General features: G+C 33.0%; 1 long non-coding RNA gene across 3 annotated transcripts in view; it reads right to left on the bottom strand.

The window, feature by feature from the left end:
• Positions 1 to 25,250, bottom strand: part of LOC133640473 (uncharacterized) — a 117,903-nt gene that overhangs the window by 9,575 nt on the left and 83,078 nt on the right. For 2 of the 3 annotated variants that reach the window (XR_009824165.1, XR_009824162.1), the window contains exon 3: positions 24,067 to 24,981. This is a non-coding gene — a long non-coding RNA (uncharacterized LOC133640473). Of the gene's footprint in view, positions 1 to 24,066; positions 24,982 to 25,250 lie in introns of those variants that run through there. The other variant, XR_009824164.1, reaches the window with a different exon arrangement.

Raw genomic sequence — 25,250 nt, 5'->3', positions numbered from 1 at the left:
CTGAATAAATGATGTGATCATGTTCATCGGTCAAATAGGTGGAATTGAGTCTGGCAAAGTTTTAAAAGCCTCTAATTGGTGTTATTTTTAATCTATCAAGATAAAGAAAATAACATCAAAATCAAATTACAGGATGTTATTTATGTAGTTTACTCATTTTCCTCAACTGTTGAACTAACATCATGTGGTTTATTCTGTACATACAGTATGTAGCATCATCTACAAATATACAAATAATTGCTATAGTGACATCCAGTGGACATGTTTAGAACAGCAGTTTCTTTCATTCAAAATTTCAGCTCATTTTTATACTCAGCAAACTCATCCCCCGGGCCGGGTAAACCGTGTTCGTGGGCTTGATCCGGCCCGCGGGATGTATGTTTGACACCCCTGATCTAGAGTCACCATTTGAACTTACAAATAATGAAAGTGAGCTAAACGTTCAAAACAATGATGAATGTTTTTACGTTTTATTTTGCTGACATCAAAAACGTTATTGGGCTACAAAAAAAAAAAAAAAGTGTGAGCACGTATCATGTTCACGTCCAGGAGCCATATGGCCAGTCGTGTTAATCACATCCCGTCATTCTTCTCTTCGTTTCGCACCTCACTTCTCCTTGCCACTTCATCCGCAGGTCAGCGTGTCTATTGATTTACACCCCTAACCTAATCACTGCGGTGACACCCCCCCAGTGGCCGCTTTTTTTTCTTCCTTCTTCTTCTATGATTCATAGCCCAGCAGTGCGATCTCCCAGTTGCCGCTAATGAAGCGTAAGGTCAGCGTTTAATCATCACCTGCGAGCACCTGTCCCTGATGATGTAAGGAGGGCAGAGAAGTAGGGCATGACTAGGGATGATACTCGAAACCGGTTTTCCCGGTTGTTTGATAAAAAAAGAACCGAGTCCTCGGACTCGAATCCCTTTTTGAGAACCGGTACCCGTTATCGAGACCACTATAGTAAAGGAAAAGAGTTGATTCTTTATTCGAATCCCGTCCCGACCAGAAATGCTCCGTGGGACATCGCAATAAATGGCGTCACGTAGCTCAGTCATTAGGCGCAGATAGCGAAAGCAGGAAAACTATGGACGGGAAAAAGCGCTCCAAGGTGTAATAAAGTTCAAAACAAAAGCTATAATCCATCGAATAACTTTACTGAGAGATTTGAGCAGGGTAAAACACATGACGAACACTTTTACGATCAACCGGAAACATAGCAACCAGGCTAGCAACGCACCTCCTTTACGGCAGCTGTCGCAACATTCTTAAAACAACCGCAGCACATACATATATATACAACATATCTCCCTTTTTTAACTTTTCTTTTTCTTTCCTTGTAAACAAAACAAAATCACACTGTAGATGTGTTGTCGGTCTAATTATAAATAATGCAGACGATGCGTGTTGGCTGAGTTCTTGACGTTTACTTTCACAGCGTGGCAACATGCAACACTTTTCGGGGCTACCGCGCATGCTCGTGACTCCCGTTGCATGCTGGGTAGTGTAGTTGTTATATTCTCTAGCTCAGGGGTCACCAACCTTTTTGAAAGCAAGAGCTACTTCTTGGGTAGTGATTAATGCGAAGGGCTACCAGTTTGATACACACTTAAATAAATTGCCAGAAATAGCCAATTTGCTCAATTTACCTTTAACTCTATGTTATTATTAATAATTAATGATATTTACACTTAATTGAACGGTTTAAAAGAGGAGAAAACACGAAAAAAATGACAATTAAATTTTGAAACATAGTTTATCTTCAATTTCGACTCTTTAAAATTCAAAATTCAACCGAAAAAAAGAAGAGAAAAACTTAAAAAAAGAATTTATGGAACATCATTAGTAATTTTTCCTGATTAAGATTAATTTTTAGAATTTTGATGACATGTTTTAAATAGGTTAAAATCCAATCTACACTTTGTTAGAATATATAACAAATTGGACCAAGCTATATTTCTAACAAAGACAAATCATTAATTCTTCTAGATTTTCCAGAAAAAACATTTTAAAATAAATTCAAAAGACTTTGAAATAAGATTTACATTTGATTCTACAGATTTTCTAGATTTGCCAGAATAATTTTTTTGAATTTTAGTCATAATACGTTTGAAGAAATATTTCACAAATATTCTTCGTCGAAAAAACAGAAGCTAAAATGAAGAATTAAATTAAAATGTATTTATTATTCTTTACAATAAAAAAAATAAATTTACTTGAACATTGATTTAAATTGTCAGGAAAGAAGAGGAAGGAATTTAAAAGGTAAAAAGGTATATGTGTTTAAAAAGCCTAATATCATTTTTAAGGTTGTATTTTTTCTCAAAAATTGTCTTTCTGAAAGTTATAAGAAGCAAAGTAAAAAAAATTATGAATTTATTCAAACAAGTAAAGACCAAGTCTTTAAAATATTTTCTTGGATTTTCAAATTCTATTTGAGTTTTGTCTCTCTTAGAATTAAAAATGTTGGGCAAAGCGAGACCAGCTTGCTAGTAAATAAAAAAAATAAAAAAAATAGATGCAGCTCACTAGTAAGTGCTGCTTTTTGAGCTATTTTTAGAACAGGCCAGCGGGCTACTCATCTGGTCCTTACGGGCTACCTGGTGCCCGCGGGCACCACGTTGGTGACCCCTGCTCTAGCTCATAACATTTTCCCCCTGCAAAGAAATAATGTTAACTCAATAAAGTGTATTTCTTTTTTTAGCTTTAACTTTTCATTTATTAGCATTGTAACCACATTTGCAAACAACTTTTCTCTTCATAGAATTTTCTTTCAATAAAGAAATAAAGTGCAAAAATGTCAAAGCATCATAACAAACAGTTATGTCAAATAGCAGCAGAAGTGCACTTTTTGGAGAGCTGTATTATTTTCAGTTTTGTGCCCAAGGGACTGATTTTATTTAACACTATATTATTATTTATACACCTATAGTGATCACAGAGACAGCTTGTTTTTGTGTTACTGTATATATTTTTTTCTCTGAAAAATCCCACTTAATATACTTTGGGTAACAACAGTCAATATTTATTTATTTTATTACATTTTTTTAGGTGGGTAACAGTCAATATTTATTTATTTATTAGATTTTATTTTTTTACTATATAATAGAAGTGAGCTTTTGTTAAACCAAATATTGTGTGTTTTTTTTCCATATACAACAACCTATCTGGACTCGATAAGAGAATCGATAAGGAATCGGTTCGATAAGAGGATTCGATAATAGGCTCGAACTCGATAATTCCTTATCAAACATCATCCCTAGGCATGACAGGATTAAGTTGGTCAAAAAAGTGGGAAAAATTGAGTTATTTTGTGGGAAAAGAAAAGGGTGGAATCTTCCAGGCATCATCATATTTGACGATTGGAAAATAAAAGTATCATTTACTTAAATAATTCACCTTTTGATTTGTCTTTCTGCTTTATACCTACATTTATACTTCATTGGAGAGATTTTGCTGATAACCGAAATTGTCCAACCCTTGATTACCGATATCGATACATACAGATGTGGAATTAACACATTATTATGCCTAATTTTATTGTGATGCATTAAACAACGTAACAAGGTTTTCCAAAATAAATCAACTGAAGTTATGGAAAAAAGTGCCAACATGGCACTGCCATATTTATTATTGAAGTCACAAAGTGCTTTTTTTTTTTTAACATGCCTCAAAACAGCAGCTTGGAATTTGGGACATGCTCTCCCTGAGAGAGCATGAGGAGGTTGAGGTGGGCGGGGTTAGGGGGGTGGCGGGGGGGGGGGGGCGTATATTGTAGCGTCCCGGAAGAGTTAGTGCTGCAAGGGGTTCTGGGTATTTGTTCTGTTGTGTTTATGTTGTGTTACGGTGCGGATGTTCTCCCGAAATGTGTTTTGTCATTCTTGTTTGGCGTGGGTTCACAGTGTGGCGCATATTTGTAACAGTGTTAAAGTTGTTAATACGGCCACCCTCAGTGTGACCTGTATGGCTGTTGACCAAAAGCCGTAGATATTATGTGACTAGGCCGGCACGCAAAGGCAGTGCCTTCAAGGTTCATTGACGCTCTGTACTTCTCCCTACGTCCGTGTACACAGCGGCATTTTTAAAAAGTCAGACATTTTACTTTTTGAAACCGATACCGGTCATTTTGAAACCGATACCGATAATTTCCAATACTACATTCTAAAGCATTTGTCGGCAAATAATATCGGCAGTCCAATATTATCTTCATTGTATTGTTTTCACAACATAATACGCTGGTTCTTCGCGCTTCGGCACTTGGCGATCACTCCAGCAGCACTGAGAGCGGACTAAACTCTTCTAATGTTGCACTTTTCAGTGGCAACAAAGAAATTGACTCAAAACGTAGCGTATTTTCCGCACTATAAGGCGCACCTAAAAACCTCCAATTATCTCAAAAGCTGACAGTGCGCCTTATAATCCGGTGCGCCTTATAAATGGACCAATATTGAGCCACAACAGGTCTCGCAACTACAGGATGCATAACGTAACCCCAGCCTCTACTGTACCGTCTATTCTATGCGCCTTATAATGCGGTGCGCCTTATATATGAACAAAGTTTTAAAATAGGCTATTCATTGAAGGTACGCCTTATAGTGCAGAAAATACGGTAGGTAAAGTAGGGCTCCGCTTTTTCCGAAAAATGCACTAGCTTGGCGCTAACATACACGGGCTTTGCTACCGACATGCTACAGATTAGCGTTAGCGGTTTTACGTGGCGATTTCAACACCTCCAAATTACGGTAATGAAAACTACCACCAAGATGCACGTTGCAATCAAACAGCTAGTGCGCACTTACTTACAGTATTGACACTTTTTAGGCCGCCGCATAAAAATGTGATCACAAAAACAGGATATAGTAAATGGACAACATTTACTATATCTTGTTTTTAAATGTTGCAATAAAAAAATTTGATTTTAATATCGGTTCAAATGTGAACAATACCCATCCCTAATCAGATATCGGGATGATACCTTTCACATTTGAACTATAATGTGAAGTGAAAAATGCATAATGTTTAATAAACTGTAATGATATACGGTACCAGTTCCTGGTACCTTGAAATTGGGAACGGTACTCAATGGTACCAATTTTCGGGTACTTCATAATGGTAATAAATGTGTTTTGTAATAAAACCACTTTTTTAAAATGTAACTTCCAAACAAACCCGAGTTCTCCCTTTGCACATGTACGTTTGTAATTGCACAAACAGCGTAATCCGAATTTTATATATATATTTTAGGGTTGCAACTAACGATTAATTTGATAATCGATTAATCTGTCGGTTATTACTTTGATTAATCGATTAATAATCGGATAAAAGAGACAAACTACATTTCTATCCTTTCCAGTATTTTATTTAAAAAAAACAGCATACTGGCACCATACTTATTTTGATTATTGTTTCTCAGCTGTTTGTACATGTTGCAGTTTATAAATAAAGGTTTATAAAAAAAATTTTTTTTAAAATAATAAAAAATAAATAAAAATAAAAATAAAATAATTGCCTCTGCGCATGCGCATAGCATAGATCCAACGAATCCATGATTAAATTAATCGGCAACTATTTTTATAATAGATTTAATCGATTAGTTGTTGCAGCCCTAATATATATATATATATATATAAATATATATATATATATATATATATATATATATATATATATATATATATATATATATATATATATATATATATATATATATATATATATATTATAGTAATTGTTTTCTAAATTAAGTTGACTAAACTAGAGTTTCTCCAAGTACCGCCATAATGACTAATATTAAAATACAGTAGCGTAGGAAGCCTTAGTATTCATTAAGAACAAGGCAGAGGTTGTATTTACACAAGTAACATTGCTGGCCACTGTTAAAAATCACACACAGTTTGAACGGTAACACTGTGTTCGAATATAGGAAAATACAACTCTGCACTTATGTGGCCAGGGTTTGAGAATCCCCGGACCAAACTGAAGTTGAATCATTGACATCAACGTGACAGCAGTTTGTTTGCTAAATGAGACCATGTGACTGTGTCAAGAAAAGTCCCCACAACGCCCGCCCGCACACACACACACACACACACACACACACACACACACACACACACACACACACACGTTGTTTTGGCCGCCCAAGCCTGACGTTCATGTGCTTTAAGTGCCACTTTGCTCCAATGTGCTGGGATTTAACCGCCTTGCACGCGAGCCAAGAAGTCACTTCACGCTGTCTCACGCGTTTATTAGCCTTGCCGCACATGTAACTCGGTAAAGTTCCTATAAACACGGTATGTTCCGCAGGAGCCTCGAGCTAGACTTGCCTTTGACGTTCGTATTTTATGTGCGGCGCGGAGGTCACAAGTTTTAAATTATTGCAATGGAAGTATTTATAACAAACAGCAGCTAAGTTTTTTTTGTTTTTTTTTTACATTTTTATTTATTTATCTCCTTCATTGATGTGCATCTTTGATAGACAATTATACCACAATTATTCAGTTATACAGTTACACATCAATGCCTGAGAAGGAGCAGGATGAAGAAAAATCTTATACTTTCCTGCCCCCTTCAACCGAATACGTAGTCTTACTTAATGATATATAAACCAACAATTACATGCAAATATAACAAAAACAAACAAAAAAAAGTTATCTTTTGTCAAACTCTCATTAGATCCAGGAAACGATGGCAAGTTGTACCTCAAAATAAAACCTGACTGCACTTTCGATAAAACTGTAACCTACCGAAACGGCTTTTTTCCTACACTTTACACCAGACCTGGGCAAATTAAGGCCCGGGGGCCACATGCGGCCCGTTAAGCTTTTCAATCTGGCCCGCCGGACATTCCCAAATATTGTTTTTCCATCTTTAAGATGGAAAGTGTAGCTGCCATTATGATGTGCAGTCATGTTTTCTAACGACTAGAGATGTCGATAAATGCTTTCAAATGTAATATCGGAAATTATCGGTATCGTTTTTTTTATTATCGGTATCTGTTTTTTTTTTTTTTTTTTTTAATAAATCGACATAAAAAACACAAGATACACTTACAATTAGTGCACCAACCCAAACAACCTCCCTCCCCCATTCACACTCATTCACACAAAAGGGTTGTTTCTTTCTGTTATTAATATTCTGGTTCCTACATTATATATCAATATATATCAATACAGTCCAGTGTTTCCCATAAACTGCCAACATACCTGTGGCGGTGGGGGCGTGGCTATGGGCGTGGCTATGGGTGTGGTCACCATGACATCATCGAGTAATTTGCATAATTTACTACAATGTATCCTTACTAATTAATAATAACAGTTTTGTTTTAAACGTCCATCCATCCATTTTACAATATAATTACAACACTTTGTGTACATATTTATATACAGATTTGAACAATAAGTTATTCACTGAAATATGTGTATTAATCTTGGTTCTTACAAAAAATATATCTTATAAAATATAAAAGCTAAAATGTCTCTTAAAGCTCTGCCCCTTTAATTAGTGCATACTAAATAATTTAACTTTAGCCTACTACTACAACCATATTATTTACCAGCAACATAAAGTGAAACAGAGGCAGAGGTGTCCTGCCACAGTCAGTAACAAATAAACAGAAAACAGTAGTGGTCAAATACAAATAAGGCAACAAGAGAAGTATCCTACACTTCTCTTTTGTAAAGTAAATCTGAACAGCCTATATGGGCATCTACATCAACTATATGATTTGCCTGAGAAGCTGGACAGGACAAAAAAAAATAATTTTTTATTTTTATTTTTTATTTTTTATTTGTGGCGGACGTAATTCTTTCGTGGCGGGCCGCCACAAATAAATGAATGTGTGGGACAGAGGGATACAGTCCGTAAGCACACATGATTGTGCGTGCTGCTGGTCCACTAATATTACTAACCTTTAACAGTTAATTTGACTCATTTTCATTAATTACTAGTTTCTATGTAACTGTTTTTAATTTATTTATTTTATTTTTATTTTTTTTAAAAAGGACCTTATCTTCACCATACCTGGTTGTCCAAATTAGGCATAATAATGTGTTAATTCCACCACTGTATATATCGGTGACGGTTGATATCGGTATCGGTAATTAAGAGTTGGACAATATCGGAATATCGGATATCGGCAAAAAAGCCATTATCGGACATCCCTACTAACGACCATAAGTCTTGAACTATACATAGTATTTCAATGGTTGGAATCTGCCCTTTTGGATGATATACCAGTTACTATGGTAATCTAATTAGTTACTATGGTCATCAACTTAGTTACGATGGTCATCTAATTAGTTACTGTGGTAATCTACGTCACAGCAGCTCAGACGAGGCACCAAGCAGTGTGGGCGGGAAGCGTTTCCACAGACGAGGAAGGAGACTTTCACAACAAAGTTCTAAAGCTTAGTGATGTATCGGATACATCAGATTGTAGGTGGGATTATTTTGTACCCTTCGCGTTCATATTTCACTGTTTGTTGCATTTTTGTTGCCTTTCACTTGATTGTAAAATGTGTCGATCGAAAGCGGGTGTGGCGTTCATATTTTGTCAATATTCAGTGTTTTATCCATTATAGAAACATGTAAAATTCCATTACGTTTTTAAGGCGGTCTGTCATAACGTTTTAGCATTCGATCAGACATTATTGTGAGGTTTTGTATTAGTGTTCCTAAAAATAGATATAACAGGCCCCCAGACATATTTGTTTCTCTAAATGTGGCCCCCGAGTCCAAATAATTGCCCAGGCCTGCTTTACACCCTGCGGCTTATAAGACGGTGCGGATAATTTATGGATTTCTCTTTGCTGAGGCAAACAAACAAGCTAATACGCTGAGAAGGTGTCTTTTGGACGAGTTTGATCACGGCAAGTGCTACTGAGTCCTTCCAGTAGTGCTTTTTGTTCCGGTCAGTCTTCTAGCCGTCCATAGCGTTACTACTCGTACGGATTCTTTATCACTCCAAGCAACATTTGTAAGTTTTTAAATATAACTAAAACTATTCTCACTTACTAAACCATCTCATGTGTGATGTCTGTAGGAGTGTTTTCATGCATATTTGTACGTGCTATTGTAATATAATAACGCTAGCGATAGCTAATATGCTAACACGTTTACGAGTGTCTGCGTTCGTATTATTAACTTATAATGGCATTATTTTTGTATTCTTTCAGTTTCACAAATTCCTCATAAATCACCAAAACGTCATAGAGGAGCTATTGAGTCTGTTTAGCTGATTGGAGAGCTAGCTTTCGCAGCCAGCGGGTACATAATGATGACTTCTGTTTTGTCTGATCCTCTATTTTACTGCCCTGTTACAAACACCGTTTTGGAAACAAAGCATGTAAATAAACATTTATGTGTGAATAACTAATTTCACAACGTATATATCTGCGCTCTGTAGTCCGGAAAATACGGTCGTTTTTGTACAAATAAATGCATTCAAGTCAAACAATGTTCCTGTACTGCATTCTAAAAATAACATTTGTGTCAAAACATTGTGCTTGTTTTCCAATTTACTGTGGTTAATCATCATTAAGCAAACAACATACACTGTATGTATGTATTAGGGTTGTACGGTATACCGGTATTAGTATAGTACTGTGATACTAATTAATCATTTTTGGTACGATAAGAATTTGGAGGTAATCATTGTCCCATTAAATTAAATTAACCTTAACAAAATATATGGATTTTTTTTTTTTTTTTTTAACCTTTAGGGCTCCCGGGGACTATAAAGGGTCTCAGTCATTAAACTGTTAAAAATAAGTAAAATTATTATTTTTTTTTATTTATTTAACGCTTACAGTAAATCCCTATATCAACTTGAGGTTGATATAAAGTAAAAAAAAAAAAAAGGTTTTCCGTCAAAGCCAACTTTGTTTTTTATAGTAAAACTGAAATATGCAGTGTTTAGTAATTAGAGCCTTAAAAGATCAATAATGCAGGACACCATTGATTTTAATTATTTAATATGTTTGAGTAATCACAGTGAAAAGTTAAATAAAATCCTACTAAATATATTTGGGATCCAAAAGGTCCCCCACTCATAAAGTGATACATTTTTATCAGTTTTTTTTTTTACTTTTAACACTTAAATAACGAGATCAACTTCAGATATATCTGTCCATTTTACGTTTGAACTATTATTTTGTTTGCTTTATGCTCTTTTTGTCGAATAAAACTTTGATGTTTTTATATGGCAACCACACAATATATGCAATATTTTTTCCACATAAAACATTTTAAAGTGATATTTTTTAACTAATAATTCATTATAACAGATTTTTAGTCTTTTTTTTTTAGCAATGGCAAAAAAAAGGACAATAAACAAAGACAAAAGAAAAAAAAACAGCCTTGCATGGCAGCTTTGTGTCAACTTTTTCTTGTTAGATTTTCACCTCATTCCACTTTTTTTAAAATGTTTGTAATATTATCAATTTTGCAATTTTTGCAGAATGTGTGGAGGGCCGGTAAACAATTAGCTGCGGGTCGCAAATGGCCCCCGGGCCGCACTTTGGACACCCCTGGTATATGCAGTGCAGAACACTCAGTAGAGTTTATAACCTAACCTATTATATTATATCATTAAATAAAATCCTACTAAATATATTTGGGATCCAAAAGGTCCTCCACTCATAAAGTGATACATTTTTATTAGTTTTTTTTTTTTAACTTTTAACACTTAAATTACGAGATCAACTTCAGATATATCTGTCGATTTTACGTTTGAACTATTATTTTGTTTGCTTTATGCTCTTTTTGTCGAATAAAACGTTGATGTTTTTATATGGCAACCACACAATATATGCAATATTTTTTCCACATAAAACATTTTAAAGTGATATTTTTTTAACTAATAATTCATTATAACATAGATTTTTAGTCTTTTTTTTTTTTTTTTTAGCAATGGCAAAAAAAAGGACAATAAACAAAGACAAAAGAAAAAAAAACAGCCTTGCATGGCAGCTTTGTGTCAACTTTTTCTTGTTAGATTTTCACCTCATTCCACTTTTTTTAAATGTTTGTAATATTATCAATTTTGCAATTTTTGCAGAATGTGTGGCGGACCGGTAAACAATTAGCTGCGGGTCGCAAATGGCCCCCGGGCCGCACTTTGGACACCCCTGGTATATGCCGTGCAGAACACTCAGTAGAGTTTATAACCTAACCTATTATATTATATCATTAAATAAAATCTTACTAAATATATTTGGGATCCAAAAGGTCCCCCACTCATAAAGTGATACATTTTTATCAGTTTTTTTTTTACTTTTAACACTTAAATTACGAGATCAACTTCAGATACATCTGTCGATTTTACGTTTGAACTATTGTTTTGTTTGTTTTATGCTCTTTTTGTCGAATAAAACTTTGATGTTTTTATATGGCAACCACACAATATATGCAATATTTTTTCCACATAAAACATTTTAAAGTGATATTTTTTAACTAATAATTCATTATAACATATTTTTAGTCTTTTTTTTAGCAATGGCAAAAAAAAAGATAAATAAACAAAAAATAAAAACAAGAAAAAAAACAGCCTGCATGGCAGCTTTGTGTCAACATTGCAACTTTTTCTTGTTAGATTTCACCTCATTCCACTTTTTTAAAAATTTTGTAATATTATCAATTTTGCAATTTTTGCAGAATGTGTGGAGGGCCGGTAAACAATTAGCTGCGGGCCGCAAATGGCCCCCGGGCCACACTTTGGACACCCCTGGTATATGCAGTGCAGAACACTCAGTAGAGTTTATAACCTAACCTATTATATTATATCATTAAATAAAATCCTACTAAATATATTTGGGATCCAAAAGGTCCCCCACTCATAAAGTGATACATTTTTATTAGTTTTGTTTTTACTTTTAACACTTAAATTACGAGATCAACTTCAGATATATCTGTCGATTTTACGTTTGAACTATTATTTTGTTTGTTTTATGCTCTTTTTGTCGAATAAAACTTTGATGTTTTTATATGGCAACCACACAATATATGCAATATTTTTTCCACATAAAACATTTTAAAGTGATATTTTTTAACTAATAATTCATTATAACAGATTTTTAGTCTTTTTTTTAGCAATGGCAAAAAAAAGATAAACAAAAAAAAAACAAGAAAAAAAACAGCCTGCATGGCAGCTTTGTGTCAACATTGCAACTTTTTCTTGTTAGATTTCACCTCATTCCACTTTTTTTTAAATGTTGTAATATTATCAATTTTGCAATTTTTGCAGAATGTGTGGCGGGCCGGTAAACAATTAGCTGCGGGCCGCAAATGGCCCCCGGGCCGCACTTTGGACACCCCTGGTATATGCAGTGCAGAACACTCAGTAGAGTTTATAACCTAACCTATTATATTATATCATTAAATAAAATCCTACTAAATATATTTGGGATCCAAAAGGTCCCCCACTCATAAAGTGATACATTTGTATTAGTTTTTTTTTTACTTTTAACACTTAAATTACGAGATCAACTTCAGATATATCTGTCGATTTTACGTTTGAACTATTTTAAAGTGATATTTTTTTAACTAATAATTCATTATAACAGATTTTTAGTCTTTTTTTTTTTTTTTTTAGCAATGGCAAAAAAAAGGACAATAAACAAAGACAAAAGAAAAAAAAACAGCCTTGCATGGCAGCTTTGTGTCAACTTTTTCTTGTTAGATTTTCACCTCATTCCACTTTTTTTAATTTTTGTAATATTATCAATTTTGCAATTTTTGCAGAATGTGTGGAGGGCCGGTAAACAATTAGCTACGGGCCGCAAATGGCCCCCGGGCCACACTTTGGACACCCCTGGTATATGCAGTGCAGAACACTCAGTAGAGTTTAGAACCTAACCTATTATATTATATCATTAAATACAATCCTACTAAATATATTTGGGATCCAAAAGGTCCCCCACTCATAAAGTGATACATTTATTAGTTTTTTTTTTAACTTTTAACACTTGAATTACGAGATCAACTTCAGATATATCTGTCGATTTTACGTTTGAACTATTATTTTGTTTGTTTTATGCTCTTTTTGTCTAATACAACTTTGATGTTTTTATATGGCAACCACGCAATATATGCAATATTTTTTCCACATAAAACATTTTAAAGTGATATTTTTTTAACTAATAATTCATTATAACATAGATTTTTAGTCTTTTTTTTTTTTTTTTTTTAGCAATGGCAAAAAAAAGGACAATAAACAAAGACAAAAGAAAAAAAAAACAGCCTGCATGGCAGCTTTGTGTCAACTTTTTCTTGTTAGATTTTCACCTCATTCCACTTTTTTTAAAATTTTGTAATATTATCAATTTTGCAATTTTTGCAGAATGTGTGGCGGGCCGGTAAACAATTAGCAGCGGGCCGCAAATGGCCCCCGGGCCGCACTTTGGACACCCCTGGTATATGCAGTGCAGAACACTCAGTAGAGTTTATAACCTAACCTATTATATTATATCATTAAATAAAATCCTACTAAATATATTTGGGATCCAAAAGGTCCCCCACTCATAAAGTGATACATTTTTATTAGTTTTTTTTTTTACTTTTAACACTTAAATTACGAGATCAACTTCAGATACATCTGTCTATTTTACGTTTGAACTATTATTTTGTTTGTTTTATGCCCTTTTTGTCGAATAAAACTTTGTTTTTATATGGCAACCACACAATATATGCAATATTTTTTCCACATAAAACATTTTAAAGTGATATTTTTTAAGTAATAATTCATTATAACATAGATTTTTAGTCTTTTTTTGTATTTTTTTTTAGCAACGGCAAAAAAAAGGACAATAAACAAAGACAAAAGAAAAAAAAACAGCCTTGCATGGCAGCTTTGTGTCAACTTTTTCTTGTTAGATTTTCACCTCATTCCACTTTTTTTAAATGTTTGTAATATTATCAATTTTGCAATTTTTGCAGAATGTGTGGAGGGCCGGTAAACAATTAGCTGCGGGCCGCAAATGGCCCCCGGGCCGCTCTTTGGACACCCCTGGTATATGCAGTGCAGAACACTCAGTAGAGTTTATAACCTAACCTATTATATTATATCATTAAATAAAATCCTACTAAATATATTTGGGATCCAAAAGGTCCCCCACTCATAAAGTGATACATTTTTATTAGTTTTTTTTTTACTTTTAACACTTAAATTACGAGATCAACTTCAGATATATCTGTCTATTTTACGTTTGAACTATTATTTTGTTTGTTTTATGCCCTTTTTGTCGAATAAAACTTTGATGTTTTTATATGGCAACCACACAATATATGCAATATTTTTCCCACATAAAACATTTTAAAGTGATATTTTTTTAACTAATAATTCATTATAACATAGATTTTTAGTCTTTTTTTGTATTTTTTTTTAGCAATGGCAAAAAAAAGGACAATAAACAAAGACAAAAGAAAAAAAAACAGCCTTGCATGGCAGCTTTGTGTCAACTTGTTCTTGTTAGATTTTCACCTCATTCCACTTTTTTTAAATTTTTGTAATATTATCAATTTTGCAATTTTTGCAGAATGTGTGGAGGGCCGGTAAACAATTAGCTGCGGGCCGCAAATGGCCCCCGGGCCACACTTTGGACACCCCTGGTATATGCAGTGCAGAACACTCAGTAGAGTTTATAACCTAACCTATTATATTATATCATTAAATAAAATCCTACTAAATATATTTGGGATCCAAAAGGTCCCCCACTCATAAAGTGATACATTTTTATCAGTTTTTTTTTTACTTTTAACACTTAAATTACGAGATCAACTTCAGATATATCTGTCGATTTTACGTTTGAACTATTATTTTGTTTGTTTTATGCTCTTTTTGTCGAATAAAACTTTGATGTTTTTATATGGCAACCACACAATATATGCAATATTTTTTCCACATAAAACATTTTAAAGTGATATTTTTTTAACTAATAATTCATTATAACATAGATTTTTAGTCTTTTTTTTTTTTTTTAGCAATGGCAAAAAAAAGGACAATAAACAAAGACAAAAGAAAAAAAAACAGCCTTGCATGGCAGCTTTGTGTCAACTTTTTCTTGTTAGATTTTCACCTCATTTCCCTTTTTTTAAATTTTTGTAATATTATCAATTTTGCAATTTTTGCAGAATGTGTGGAGGGCCGGTAAACAATTAGCTGCGGGCCGCAAATGGCCCCCGGGCCGCACTTTGGACACCCCTGGTATATGCAGTGCAGAACACTCAGTAGAGTTTATAACCTAACCTATTATATTATATCATTAAATAAAATCCAACTAAATATATTTGGGATCCAAAAGGTCCCCCACTCATAAAGTGATACATTTGTATTAGTTTTTCTTTTACTTTTAACACTTAAATTACGAGATCAACTTCAGATATATCTGTCGATTTTACGTTTGAACTACTTTTTTGTTTGCTTTATGCTCTTTTTGTCGAATAAAACTTTGATGTTTTTATATGGCAACCACACAATATATGCACTATTTTTTCCACATAAAACATTTTAAAGTGATATTTTTTTAACTAAAAATTCATTATAACATAGATTTTTAGTCTTTTTTTTTAATTTTTTTAGCAATGGCAAAAAAAAGGACAATAAACAAAGACAAAAGAAAAAAAAACAGCCTGCATGGCAGCTCTGTGTCAACTTTTTTTGTTAGATTTTCACCTCATTCCACTTTTTTTAAAATTTTTGTGATATTATCAATTTTGCAATTTTTGCAGAATGTGTGGAGGGCCGGTAAACAATTAGCTGCGGGCCGCAAATGGCCCCCGGACCACACTTTGGACACCCCTGGTATATGCAGTGCAGAACACTCAGTAGAGTTTATAACCTAACCTATTATATTATATCATTAGATAAAATCCTACTAAATATATTTGGGATCCAAAAGGTCCCCCACTCTTAAAGTGATACATTTTTATTAGTCGTTTTTTTTACTTTTAACACTTAAATTACGAGATCAACTTCAGATATATCTGTCGATTTTACGTTTGAACTATTATTTTGTTTGTTTTATGCTCTTTTTGTCGAATAAAACTTTGATGTTTTTATATGGCAACCACACAATATATGCAATATTTTTTCCACATAAAACCTTTTAAAGTGATATTTTTTTAACTAATAATTCATTATAACATAGATTTTTAGTCTTTTTTTGTATTTTTTTTTAGCAATGGCAAAAAAAAGGACAATAAACAAAGACAAAAGAAAAAAAAACAGCCTTGCATGGCAGCTTTGTGTCAACTTTTTCTTGTTAGATTTTCACCTCATTCCACTTTTTTTAAATTTTTGTAATATTATCAATTTTGCAATTTTTGCAGAATGTGTGGAGGGCCGGTAAACAATTAGCTGCGGGCCGCAAATGGCCCCCGGGCCACACTTTGGACACCCCTGGTATATGCAGTGCAGAACACTCAGTAGAGTTTATAACCTAACCTATTATATTATATCATTAAATACAATCCTACTAAATATATTTGGGATCCAAAAGGTCCCCCACTCATAAAGTGATACATTTTTATTAGGTTTTTTTAAACTTTTAACACTTAAATTACGAGATCAACTTCAGATATATCTGTCCATTTTACGTTTGAACTATTATTTTGTTTGCTTTATGCTCTTTTTGTCGAATAAAACTTTGATGTTTTTATATGGCAACCACACAATATATGCAATATTTTTTCCACATAAAACATTTTAAAGTGATATTTTTTTAACTAATAATTCATTATAACATAGATTTGTAGTCTTTTTTTGTATTTTTTTTTAGCAATGGCAAAAAAAAGGACAATAAACAAAGACAAAAGAAAAAAAAACAGCCTTGCATGGCAGCTTTGTGTCAACTTTTTCTTGTTAGATTTTCACCTCATTCCACTTTTTTTAAATGTTTGTAATATTATCAATTTTGCAATTTTTGCAGAATGTGTGGAGGGCCGGTAAACAATTAGCTGCGGGCCGCAAATGGCCCCCGGGCCGCACTTTGGACACCCCTGGTATATGCAGTGCAGAACACTCAGTAGAGTTTATAACCTAACCTATTATATTATATCATTAAATAAAATCCTACTAAATATATTTGGGATCCAAAAGGTCCCCCACTCATAAAGTGATACATTTATTCGTTTTTTTTTTTACTTTTAACACTTAAATTACGAGATCAACTTCAGATATATCTGTCCATTTTACGTTTGAACTATTATTTTGTTTGCTTTATGCTCTTTTTGTCGAATAAAACTTTGATGTTTTTATATGGCAACCACACAATATATGCAATATTTTTTCCACATAAAACATTTTAAAGTGATATTTTTTAACTAATAATTCATTATAACAGATTTTTAGTCTTTTTTTTAGCAATGGCAAAAAAAAGATAAATAAACAAAAAAAAACCAAGAAAAAAAACAGCCTGCATGGCAGCTTTGTGTCAACATTGCAACTTTTTCTTGTTAGATTTCACCTCATTCCACTTTAAAGTGATATTTTTTAACTAATAATTCATTATAACATAGATTTTTAGTCTTTTTTTGTATTTTTTTTTAGCAATGGCAAAAAAAAAGGACAATAAACAAAGACAAAAGAAAAAAAACAGCCTGCATGGCAGCTTTGTGTCAACTTTTTCTTGTTAGATTTTCACCTCATTCCACTTTTTTTAAATTTTTGTAATATTATCAATTTTGCAATTTTTGCAGAATGTGTGGATGGCCGGTAAACAATTAGCTGCGGGCCGCAAATGGCCCCCGGGCCACACTTTGGACACCCCTGGTATATGCAGTGCAGAACACTCAGTAGAGTTTATAACCTAACCTATTATATTATATCATTAAATAAAATCCTACTAAATATATTTGGGATCCAAAAGGTCCCCCACTCATGAAGTGATACATTTTTATCAGTTTTTTTTTAACTTTTAACACTTAAATTACGAGATCAACTTCAGATATATCTGTCGATTTTACGTTTGAACTATTATTTTGTTTGTTTTATGCTCTTTTTGTCGAATAAAACTTTGATGTTTTTATATGGCAACCACACAATATATGCAATATTTTTTCCACATAAAACATTTTAAAGTGATATTTTTTTAACTAATAATTCATTATAACATAGATTTTTAGTCTTTTTTTTTTTTTAGCAATTGCAAAAAAAAGGACAATAAACAAAGACAAAAGAAAAAAAAACAGCCTTGCATGGCAGCTTTGTGTCAACTTTTTCTTGTTAGATTTTCACCTCATTCCACTTTTTTTAAATGTTTGTAATATTATCAATTTTGCAATTTTTGCAGAATGTGTGGCGGACCGGTAAACAATTAGCTGCGGGTCGCAAATGGCCCCCGGGCCGCACTTTGGACACCCCTGGTATATGCCGTGCAGAACACTCAGTAGAGTTTATAACCTAACCTATTATATTATATCATTAAATAAAATCTTACTAAATATATTTGGGATCCAAAAGGTCCCCCACTCATAAAGTGATACATTTTTATCAGTTTTTTTTTTACTTTTAACACTTAAATTACGAGATCAACTTCAGATACATCTGTCGATTTTACGTTTGAACTATTGTTTTGTTTGTTTTATGCTCTTTTTGTCGAATAAAACTTTGATGTTTTTATATGGCAACCACACAATATATGCAATATTTTTTCCACATAAAACATTTTAAAGTGATATTTTTTAACTAATAATTCATTATAACATATTTTTAGTCTTTTTTTTAGCAATGGCAAAAAAAAGATAAATAAACAAAAAATAAAAACAAGAAAAAAAACAGCCTGCATGGCAGCTTTGTGTCAACATTGCAACTTTTTCTTGTTAGATTTCACCTCATTCCACTTTTTTAAAAATTTTGTAATATTATCAATTTTGCAATTTTTGCAGAATGTGTGGAGGGCCGGTAAACAATTAGCTGCGGGCCACACTTTGGACACCCCTGGTATATGCAGTGCAGAACACTCAGTAGAGTTTATAACCTAACCTATTATATTATATCATTAAATAAAATCCTACTAAATATATTTGGGATCCAAAAGGTCCCCCACTCATAAAGTGATACATTTTTATTAGTTTTGTTTTTACTTTTAACACTTAAATTACGAGATCAACTTCAGATATATCTGTCGATTTTACGTTTGAACTATTATTTTGTTTGTTTTATGCTCTTTTTGTCGAATAAAACTTTGATGTTTTTATATGGCAACCACACAATATATGCAATATTTTTTCCACATAAAACATTTTAAAGTGATATTTTTTAACTAATAATTCATTATAACAGATTTTTAGTCTTTTTTTTAGCAATGGCAAAAAAAAGATAAACAAAAAAAAAACAAGAAAAAAAACAGCCTGCATGGCAGCTTTGTGTCAACATTGCAACTTTTTCTTGTTAGATTTCACCTCATTCCACTTTTTTTTAAATGTTGTAATATTATCAATTTTGCAATTTTTGCAGAATGTGTGGCGGGCCGGTAAACAATTAGCTGCGGGCCGCAAATGGCCCCCGGGCCGCACTTTGGACACCCCTGGTATATGCAGTGCAGAACACTCAGTAGAGTTTATAACCTAACCTATTATATTATATCATTAAATAAAATCCTACTAAATATATTTGGGATCCAAAAGGTCCCCCACTCATAAAGTGATACATTTGTATTAGTTTTTTTTTTACTTTTAACACTTAAATTACGAGATCAACTTCAGATATATCTGTCGATTTTACGTTTGAACTATTTTAAAGTGATATTTTTTTAACTAATAATTCATTATAACAGATTTTTAGTCTTTTTTTTTTTTTTTTTTAGCAATGGCAAAAAAAAGGACAATAAACAAAGACAAAAGAAAAAAAAACAGCCTTGCATGGCAGCTTTGTGTCAACTTTTTCTTGTTAGATTTTCACCTCATTCCACTTTTTTTAATTTTTGTAATATTATCAATTTTGCAATTTTTGCAGAATGTGTGGAGGGCCGGTAAACAATTAGCTACGGGCCGCAAATGGCCCCCGGGCCACACTTTGGACACCCCTGGTATATGCAGTGCAGAACACTCAGTAGAGTTTAGAACCTAACCTATTATATTATATCATTAAATACAATCCTACTAAATATATTTGGGATCCAAAAGGTCCCCCACTCATAAAGTGATACATTTATTAGTTTTTTTTTTAACTTTTAACACTTGAATTACGAGATCAACTTCAGATATATCTGTCGATTTTACGTTTGAACTATTATTTTGTTTGTTTTATGCTCTTTTTGTCTAATACAACTTTGATGTTTTTATATGGCAACCACGCAATATATGCAATATTTTTTCCACATAAAACATTTTAAAGTGATATTTTTTTAACTAATAATTCATTATAACATAGATTTTTAGTCTTTTTTTTTTTTTTTTTTTAGCAATGGCAAAAAAAAGGACAATAAACAAAGACAAAAGAAAAAAAAAACAGCCTGCATGGCAGCTTTGTGTCAACTTTTTCTTGTTAGATTTTCACCTCATTCCACTTTTTTTAAAATTTTGTAATATTATCAATTTTGCAATTTTTGCAGAATGTGTGGCGGGCCGGTAAACAATTAGCAGCGGGCCGCAAATGGCCCCCGGGCCGCACTTTGGACACCTCTGGTATATGCAGTGCAGAACACTCAGTAGAGTTTATAACCTAACCTATTATATTATATCATTAAATAAAATCCTACTAAATATATTTGGGATCCAAAAGGTCCCCCACTCATAAAGTGATACATTTTTATTAGTTTTTTTTTTTACTTTTAACACTTAAATTACGAGATCAACTTCAGATACATCCGTCTATTTTACGTTTGAACTATTATTTTGTTTGTTTTATGCCCTTTTTGTCGAATAAAACTTTGTTTTTATATGGCAACCACACAATATATGCAATATTTTTTCCACATAAAACATTTTAAAGTGATATTTTTTAAGTAATAATTCATTATAACATAGATTTTTAGTCTTTTTTTGTATTTTTTTTTAGCAACGGCAAAAAAAAGGACAATAAACAAAGACAAAAGAAAAAAAAACAGCCTTGCATGGCAGCTTTGTGTCAACTTTTTCTTGTTAGATTTCACCTCATTCCACTTTTTTAAAAATTTTGTAATATTATCAATTTTGCAATTTTTGCAGAATGTGTGGAGGGCCGGTAAACAATTAGCTGCGGGCCGCAAATGGCCCCCGGGCCACACTTTGGACACCCCTGGTATATGCAGTGCAGAACACTCAGTAGAGTTTATAACCTAACCTATTATATTATATCATTAAATAAAATCCTACTAAATATATTTGGGATCCAAAAGGTCCCCCACTCATAAAGTGATACATTTTTATCAGTTATTTTTTTACTTTTAACACTTAAATTACGAGATCAACTTCAGATATATCTGTCTATTTTACGTTTGAACTATTATTTTGTTTGTTTTATGCTCTTTTTGTCGAATAAAACTTTGATGTTTTTATATGGCAACCACACAATATATGCAATATTTTTTCCACATAAAACATTTTAAAGTGATATTTTTTTAACTAATAATTCATTATAACATAGATTTTTTGTCTTTTTTTTTTTTTTTTAGCAATGGCAAAAAAAAGGACAATAAACAAAGACAAAAGAAAAAAAACAGCCTGCATGGCAGCTTTGTGTCAACTTTTTCTTGTTAGATTTTCACCTCATTCCACTTTTTTTTTAATTTTTGTAATATTATCAATTTTGCAATTTTTGCAGAATGTGTGGAGGGCCGGTAAACAATTAGCTGCGGGCCGCAAATGGCCCCCGGGCCACACTTTGGACACCCCTGGTATATGCAGTGCAGAACACTCAGTAGAGTTTATAACCTAACCTATTATATTATATCATTAAATAAAATCCTACTAAATATATTTGGGATCCAAAAGGTCCCCCACTCATAAAGTGATACATTTTTATTAGTTTTTTTTTTACTTTTAACACTTAAATTACGAGATCAACTTCAGATATATCTGTCTATTTTACGTTTGAACTATTATTTTGTTTGTTTTATGCCCTTTTTGTCGAATAAAACTTTGATGTTTTTATATGGCAACCACACAATATATGCAATATTTTTCCCACATAAAACATTTTAAAGTGATATTTTTTTAACTAATAATTCATTATAACATAGATTTTTAGTCTTTTTTTGTATTTTTTTTTAGCAATGGCAAAAAAAAGGACAATAAACAAAGACAAAAGAAAAAAAAACAGCCTTGCATGGCAGCTTTGTGTCAACTTGTTCTTGTTAGATTTTCACCTCATTCCACTTTTTTTAAATTTTTGTAATATTATCAATTTTGCAATTTTTGCAGAATGTGTGGAGGGCCGGTAAACAATTAGCTGCGGGCCGCAAATGGCCCCCGGGCCACACTTTGGACACCCCTGGTATATGCAGTGCAGAACACTCAGTAGAGTTTATAACCTAACCTATTATATTATATCATTAAATAAAATCCTACTAAATATATTTGGGATCCAAAAGGTCCCCCACTCATAAAGTGATACATTTTTATTAGTTTTTTTTTTTTACTTTTAACACTTAAATTACGAGATCAACTTCAGATACATCTGTCGATTTTACGTTTGAACTATTATTTTGTTTGCTTTATGCTCTTTTTGTCGAATAAAACTTTGATGTTTTTATATGGCAACCACACAATATATGCAATATTTTTTCCACATAAAACATTTTAAAGTGATATTTTTTTAACTAATAATTCATTCTAACATAGATTTTTAGTCTTTTTTTTTTTTTTTTAGCAATGGCAAAAAAAAGGACAATAAACAAAGACAAAAGAAAAAAAACAGCCTGCATGGCAGCTTTGTGTCAACTTTTTCTTGTTAGATTTTCACCTCATTCCACTTTTTTTAAAATGTTTGTAATATTATCAATTTTGCAATTTTTGCAGAATGTGTGGAGGGCCGGTAAACAATTAGCTGCGGGCCGCAAATGGCCCCCGGGCCGCACTTTGGACACCCCTGGTATATGCAGTGCAGAACACTCAGTAGAGTTTATAACCTAACCTATTATATTATATCATTAAATAAAATCCTACTAAATATATGTGGAATCCAAAAGGTCCCCCACTCATAAAGTGATACATTTTTATTAGTTGTTTTTTTTACTTTTAACACTTAAATTACGAGATCAACTTCAGATACATCTGTCTATTTTACGTTTGAACTATTATTTTGTTTGCTTTATGCTCTTTTTGTCGAATAAAACTTTGATGTTTTTATATGGCAACCACACAATATATGCAATATTTTTTCCACATAAAACATTTTAAAGTGATATTTTTTAACTAATAATTCATTATAACAGATTTTTAGTCTTTTTTTTAGCAATGGCAAAAAAAAGATGAATAAACAAAAAAAAAAACAAGAAAAAAAACAGCCTGCATGGCAGCTTTGTGTCAACATTGCAACTTTTTCTTGTTAGATTTCACCTCATTCCACTTTTTTTTTAAATTTTGTAATATTATCAATTTTGCAATTTTTGCAGAATGTGTGGCGGACCGGTAAACAATTAGCTGCGGGCCGCAAATGGCCCCCGGGCCACACTTTGGACACCCCTGGTATATGCAGTGCAGAACACTCAGTAGAGTTTATAACCTAACCTATTATATTATATCATTAAATAAAATCCTACTAAATATATTTGGGATCCAAAAGTTCCCCCACTCATAAAGTGATACATTTTTATTAGTTGTTTTTTTTACTTTTAACACTTAAATTACGAGATCAACTTCAGATACATCTGTCTATTTTACGTTTGAACTATTATTTTGTTTGCTTTATGCTCTTTTTGTCGAATAAAACTTTGATGTTTTTATATGGCAACCACACAATATATGCAATATTTTTTCCACATAAAACATTTTAAAGTTATATTTTTTTAACTAATAATTCATTATAACATAGATTTTTAGTCTTTTTTTTTTTTTTTTAGAAATGACAAAAAAAAGGACAATAAACAAAGACAAAAGAATAGCCTTGCATGGCAGCTTTGTGTCAACTTTTTCTTGTTAGATTTTCACCTCATTCCACTTTTTTTAAATGTTTGTAATATTATCAATTTTGAAATTTTTGCAGAATGTGTGGAGGGCCGGTAAACAATTAGCTGCGGGCCGCAAATGGCCCCCGGGCCACACTTTGGACACCCCTGGTATATGCAGTGCAGAACACTCAGTAGAGTTTATAACCTAACCTATTATATTGTATCATTAGCCTTGCACATTTTAGTACTGGTTTATATTGTTAGGTAATCTTTATTTTTTACTGTTTGCATGGAATAAAGAGAGCAAAGTCTAAAAAGTCAAATTCCTCGTGTGCAAAACATACTTGGCCAGTGGAGTTGATTCTGGTATGTGTGATTAATGGCATGCGATGAGTTAACGTGCATCACACTCGATTACTTTAGTAGCACACCAAGGACAAAAAAACATATGTCGGATGATTGCAGCGAGTTAAAAAGGATACAGCATCCATACGTGACATACGGCAGACAGTCGGTCACGCTGGCGGGGAGTAGCCGTGGCGGATCTCCTTGCAGTGGGGAGTGGACTGGTGATGGATGGGCTGCAAGAATGCCAAGAAGGTCTGCCTCCCTCCCAGAGATTAAGAGCACTTCTGTCTGTGCCGGAGTGGCAGGAACAAATGGCCGAGATAGAGCTGGGCCGGCGTTGTGATGAACTCCGAGACGCTGATGCTTCTCAGGTCGGCTAACCCTCCCTGGGTGGCTTCGGGAGGGTAGAGTCTTGTCAAAGTGGATGACCGCCTGACAACCACCACCACTCCGAGGTAAAACTCTTCATTGTCCATGCCTGTGACGTGATGGCACCACACCAGTTCTGGAGCTCATGTCAGGGTGGCTGTTACTCCCTCCAGTCCAAAGTACCACACCGAATGTTCCTTTTTTTCCAACAGACAATAAATAATCTTGCGCAAGCCGTGAGAACTGTACGGAATACAAAAGATATTATTAGAATACAGTACAACACAAAACATAACATAAAACATGTATTTACTAATCCAATAACTTTCAACTTAACCAAATAATGTCGTACAGTACCATATTGGCCTGCTAACATGCTAGCGAGCTAACTATTAGCATGCTAACTATTAGCATGCTGGCGATTAGCATAATAACTTCGAAAGTACCAGACCAAATGTTCCTTTTTTCAACAGACATTAAATGATATAGCGCAAGCTGCGAGAACTGTACAA

This window comes from Entelurus aequoreus, linkage group LG23, assembly GCF_033978785.1.
Source record: "Entelurus aequoreus isolate RoL-2023_Sb linkage group LG23, RoL_Eaeq_v1.1, whole genome shotgun sequence".
Lineage (NCBI taxonomy): Eukaryota > Metazoa > Chordata > Actinopteri > Syngnathiformes > Syngnathidae > Entelurus > Entelurus aequoreus.
This window is presented reverse-complemented; position numbering and strand designations above follow the sequence as displayed.